Here is a 6,338-nt window from a genome sequence, read left to right as displayed (position 1 = left end):
ATCCATTTTCTAACAACAGGGACTGTGTCGAAGGAGTACTCAATCCAACAGAAGAAGGAATTGGTGGTGCGCATGGTGGACTTTTCTGTCATCGCAAGGCACCTTTACAAGATGGGCAATGATGAGATATTGCGAAGATATGTATCTAAATTTGAAAGAGGTCAGATCCTTGTGGAAGCACATGGGGGTGCTACAGGAGGGCACTATGCAGAACTCATGACCACACAAAAGATTCTTCATGTAGGTTTATGGTGGCCGAACCTACACCAGGATTCGAAAGCCCATTGTAAGGCCTGCGATATATGTCAAAGGATAGGAAAATCATCGTGAAGGAATGAAATGCCACTATATCTGCAAATGGCACTGTAGCCATTTGAGAAATGGGAAATTGACTTTGTAGGCCCAATCAAACCTCAGGGAAAGACGTGTGCGTGCTACATATTCACGACGACGAAGTACCTAACATGATGGGCGAAAGCACAACCAGTCAAGGACTGCACGAATGCCACGAATTTTAAGCTTTTGTTTAAAAACATGCTGACACGATTTGGCTGCCCAAAAATATTAATGAGAAATCGCAGAACACATTTCTTGAATGAAACCATTAGTGCACTCACAAAGGAGTTCCAGGTTTATCACCAGAAAAGCACACCATACCACCCACAGGCTAATGGAACAATCAAAGCATTCAATAAAATACTAGAGACTATGCTGACCAAAATATGTAAAGCGCAGTGGGACGACTGGGACCTATGCGTACCTGCTGTGTTATGGGTGTACATGAAAACGTGCATGAAATTGACAGGATAGACACCATTCTCGTTGGTCTATGGTATGAAAGCAGTCATGTCGATGGAATACATCTTACCTAGCCTGCAAATAGCAGTGCTCATAGGAATTTCGGACCACAAAGCTCTAGAAGAAAGGCTCGTGCAAATTAGAAGAACTCGAGGAAAAATTATTTCTGGCCATATTTCACCAGCAGGTACAAAAGCAGCGTGAGAAATCCTGGCATGACCACCATATCAAGTTTTGCACCTTCAAGGTAAATGACTTAGTGTTGCTGTATGACAGCAAGTTCGAAAAATTTCCTAGAAAATTCAGAATGCACTGGTTGGGACCATATGTGGTAAAAGAGGTCACAAATGGAGGTGCGTTCCATCTAGTCAAACTTAATGGAGAACCCTTCCCAAGAAAAGTAAATGACAGTCGCCTGAAGCCCTACACAGGTGGGCCGACTATCTGACTAATCAACCAAAGCACACTCTTCGCCACCCGAGGAGCCAGGCAGGGGCGCAAGACTATAAACACAAGCACTAGAAGCCGGTACAAAAAAAAAAACACAAAGAGAATCGAGTCAGACACAGATGATTCAGAAGCAGAAATGGAGCAAATCTAGCAAACAGCAGAACAGTGCTCTGTGAACCTTCGCGCAACACAGGCATAGTTGGAGGGGCTCTGTGCTAAGATCGTCGCACCAACAGAGTGACTTTGGATGAGTCACGATGATTATATTGGGGGCCTATTGGGCATGGGATCCCCCACAACAAGTTTTGGGGCTTAAAGCCCAAGTTTTGGTCAATTGTATTGTAAGACTCTGCGAAGTGCAGGCGTAGAGTGCGAAAGTCTAGGATGAATCATAGGGTTGACCGCCCTAAGAATTGTAAAATAATGTAAAGTTTTGTCGTCCTACCCATGGTCCGCGGACCATGGGATTGCATAAATGGAGCGAGGCTCTAAGTGTAAAGATAGTTTTTTGGCAAATAAGTAATGGATAGATGTGAAGGCATGGTTAGGGCATAGGGGGAAAGTTGAAGTGTATTGGGTCTTAGTAGTAGGAAGAGGCTCTGCAGCTGAGTGCGAAGATACCTAGTAGAGTCCGCAGTTGAGCACGCAGACCCCTGAAGCTGAGTGCATAAGGCAGAGTCAGGTCTGTATTTGGAACTGAAAGTTAATAAAGAAGACTATTCTGTGCACCTGTTCTTGAATCCTTATTTTGATGTTATACTTTACTGTTACTCTATTTATTTACTGTGCGCACTAGATGAATACTCGTATTAATGCTTGTATGTAAATTTAATCTAAGTAATCAGCTAACGGTAACTAATTAAGGAAGACTTGGGTAAATAACACGGGCCGCCCTGTGACTAGAACTGCGTGAAGACAGTATCATGGGGCGTGGGGTGCCCGCAGGTGCGCGTAGTGCAGTAAGTGCGAAGGTTGGACTGCGTACCAAGCACCATATATCAGACATCCCCAAGGTGCAGAAACCTAGTTCTAGTACCCTCCCATACTACTTCGGGTGAGACCTCAATCTGCACTCTGCGGACTGTTGCCGAAAGGGCTAGTAGTACAAGGATTTGTTTGGCTAAATCAATTCTGAACCTAGGTCAGGCCCCACTAAGCCAACAATGATGGACTATGAATGTCAGCACAACACCTATACTTTTGGCGATGCCACCTTTGGTGACATTCAGATTTTGGTGATGGAGGCTATGCTCCGTCACCATTGCTCATATGAAATGGTGATGGTCACTATCCATCATTATAAATCATTATTGGTGACGGACTTTCAATGTCACTACAACACCTATACTTTTGGGGATGCCACCTTTGGTGAAGTTAAGTTTTTGGTGATGAAGGTTCTTTTGACCGTCAACAATGAGCTTATGGTGACATTTTTTCCCCTCACCAATGTCCTTTTTTCTTGTAGTGAATGCTTAGATAATTAAATATGTTCGATGCAGCAAAAGTCATTACCATGTGAAGTACATTCTATAGTCCTAATTCCTCTTTGGCCATGCATTTCACATCATCTGTATTAATTTATGGTTAAGGCAACACTCAACATGTCCCTTGTCTAAATCTCTTCAAGGTTCTTATGGTAGAATAATTGTAATATGCCCATTTTTAGGCATATCAACGTAGCCAAGTTATAGTCCTAGAGTCATTTCTGAAAGTCTGTTCAAACATTCTTATAAATATTTTGACAACAACAGAGAAAATCAATATAGAGATAGAAACCCTTGTCAAGAGAAATCTACAATCTCATTTGCTTCAGAACAAACAAAGTCTAAGAATGTTTGTCATAAAACTAATCGGTTTAATTCTAAAAGAGAAAACACTTTATGCTATATCACAGAAAGCAGTGATGACACTCAAGATTTTTCCCATATGCAACTCAATAATACAATAAATGATGGTACTCAATTTGAATCTTAGGTTCTTTATCAAATTATGATTGATGAGAACATAGAGTGCATGGGTTAAGGCCTTTTAAGGGTTTAGAAAGTGGAAACATGGCAGCTCTAATTCTATATGAAATTTAAGGAAGATAAGACTTCGTTTCCTTGCAAGTTGATTCTAGTGAAACCAAAGGGACTGTACCATTATCTCATGGTCAACAAATGCATAATATTGGAAATTCTGAACAGATTATTGAACTGTCCAGTGCACTAGACAAATTTCATAAAGATTTAACTGCTTCAGGCATTAGCGGAATTTGGAACAGGTATTTCCTTGAATTTTTTATGGGCAAGAGAGATTGGGTGTCATTTCATATACATATAATGCCGAAAGAAATGAGCCTTTGGCCAGAAATTTGATCACGTCCTATATTAGAGATGAAAAATATTCTCTTGAGAGAAATGTTCCTTCTTGTGAGTGGATAGATGAAGGCCCAAGCTTACTGGTTGTTCAATATATAAGAGATGTTGAATCTAGTTTGACAACAAACACATGAATAAATTATGATGATAATTTTGTTAAGTTTATAGAATAAATCAGAGCTTTCATCCCAAGAAGTCATTCCCAAGAGAATGTAAGGTATCAGCATGTGTCTTGTACAGAGACTACATGGTGAGGCCCCTTCTATGGGAAATGGCTTCAAGAATACACTGTGAACAAGTTAAAGGTGAATCTGAAAGACATTATGGATTCAAAGGTATAGTACTCTAGAGAGAATTGAATATTAATATCTGATGATAAAAGATGTCTCATTATTATCCAAAGTTTAGGGGTACAAAAGATGCTATAAGTACTTATATGTAATGCAATGGAGTTGAAGGTTAGAATGTGACTGTACAATAGATTATAAGCATATAAATAAAGACTGGGATAGTGGTATGAAACATAACCTGGTTGAGAATAATTCTTAATTGATGTCAGAAGCATGGGATATATAGTAGTTGAAGATGACTGGGATATGAATCTAACATAAAAGGGCACGTGGGGCATTAATGTCTCAAGAGTAAGGGGAGTTGAGAGATTAATCTGATCTTGCATTTTCCAAGTGGTTCTTAGATTACTCTTCAAACTCGTGACAATGTTGATCTCATTTTGAGATTAATTTTAGTCGTGGGCATTCTTCCTATGGAAGCTTTAGAAGTGGGATGTGTACTATACATGTTGGGGTCATTTTCTGCCAGTTGCTGAATAAACTAATCCAAACAAATCTCAAGGAAATAATCTCCAAAGTTACCAAGTAATATGGTTGGCCACAAACCTATGCTGTTATCAAAAAATAATTCCACATTCCCCCCACCCAAACCCATCAAATTCTGCATCATTTGGCCATGAGTAAAAGTCATAGGATTGAACCCACCAGGATCCATCCAAATTCCTACCCTTCCTCCTCTCCCTCTTTTCTCCTCATCATTGGTATTACTATTGTTGTTATTTTCATCATCGTTCCCATATTGGAAGAAAGCAACAAGGGATTCCATCATTGGGGTTATGCCATGATAAACTGTAAGAGTTGTAGAATGACCCCTAGTAAGACTTGGTCTAGCTTGCCATGGTTGGAATCGCAGTCTCCCTTGCTCCTGCCCTTGTGTTCCCCTAGGTGTATATGGGCGGTACCCAACATTTGGTGTTGGTCTCTCTGTTTCCTCGACAAAGCCTCCATTGCAATAAGGAAAATTGAGGTCCTCCTCCCGCGCATCAATTTTGATACTCCTGTGGAACTGATGACACTAGTAACTCATCCCTTCTCTTCTGGATGACATCCTTATCTATATCCCACCCAATTCCTCCCTTCCTCCTCCCCCCACTGTTACTCAGAGAATGCAATCCAGTAGCATATGCCTGCTAGTGGCAGGCATCATCGTGACTCTAGCAAAATGATACGCATCGAAATTCTTTGTTTAGTCTACTATGAATGGACCCAATGCACCTTGATACCTCAAATCTCAAGTCTGATTATATTTATTCCCATGTGATCTGATTCATGAGAAGCACAACCATTTCTTGGCTTTCCACCTAAACGCATGACTGCTCGTCTTTAATAAGTCAAAATAATAATAATAATAATACCTTTTTTTATTCCTTTGACAAGTACTTACTACATTACATGATGACTCAAATACATTAAATAAAGACCAAACCTAGTTACATTTTCCAAAATAATGGTGTCTGCCCACATACTGTAGTTTTCTGCGCATGAAAGTTTCCTTTTCAAAGCTTTTGACACACCATGGATAAGGGAGGATGCCATTTGCACACAAATTTCACAAGTTCAATCCTCTCAATTGAAGTCAACACCAATTTAACTTTGCTTTGATACCTAAAGGTTAGCTTTCTATAAAGACATAATTATTTAAAACACAGAAAACTATAATAAAAGTCAATTAATTGAAATATAACACACTAGTGTTGGGTATTATATACCCTACAAGCGCTTCTCTTAACTTAACTTGGATTCTATTGATAAAAACTATTTCCTGAGCTTGCCAACTTTCTCGGTCTCATCCTTAGCTCTCTGACATAGATCTTATTTGGTCTCTAATCTCACAGATTCCAAATATCTTATTTCTCTAATACAGTTTTGGGAGATAAAGTTAGCAGATCACGAAACAATTTGATGTGTGATTGTGCAAAAATAACCTATAAAGGAACTAGAATAAGAGAGATGAGAGGAAAATCACGTTAGTTATTTGTGGCAAGTGATTCTTTGTTCATCAATTTTCTCAAAAATGAAAAATTAAAAAAAAAAATCTCATATTTCAATAAGAATCATTATTTCTAGATACACAAGATCTTTGAATGAGATTTGGCATTTTGGTCCTTAGGTGCAACCCACTAAGGGAGACTCCAATTACAACCCTCTAGAGGAGATGCACATAACTTTACATATTTTCTCTAATTTACAGAACTTAAGAGTTTCCTTACTTTCCAGATCAAGTATATTTCTCATCAACTCTTTTTTGATGGCACAATTCTCCTTGGACAAAATCTACAAACGCACGCTAAACGTTATCCTTATAAAAGTAGGATGGAGTTGACTCATAAAAAATGTCACTATCTATGCCTGAAATCATCTCCATTTCTAGGAGAGAACC

At 39.2% G+C, this 6,338-nt stretch overlaps 1 pseudogene; it reads right to left on the bottom strand.

Moving 5' to 3' along the window:
- Positions 1-5,006, bottom strand: part of LOC149229327 (E3 ubiquitin-protein ligase RING1-like) — a 36,662-nt pseudogene extending 31,656 nt beyond the window's left edge.
- Positions 5,007-6,338: the final 1,332 nt, after the last annotated feature.

The sequence above is a fragment of the Pinus tabuliformis genome, chromosome J, assembly GCF_031772625.1.
Source record: "Pinus tabuliformis cultivar Carrire ecotype Pingquan chromosome J, CPIR1, whole genome shotgun sequence".
In the NCBI taxonomy this organism is placed as follows: Eukaryota; Viridiplantae; Streptophyta; class Pinopsida; order Pinales; family Pinaceae; genus Pinus; species Pinus tabuliformis.
This window is presented reverse-complemented; position numbering and strand designations above follow the sequence as displayed.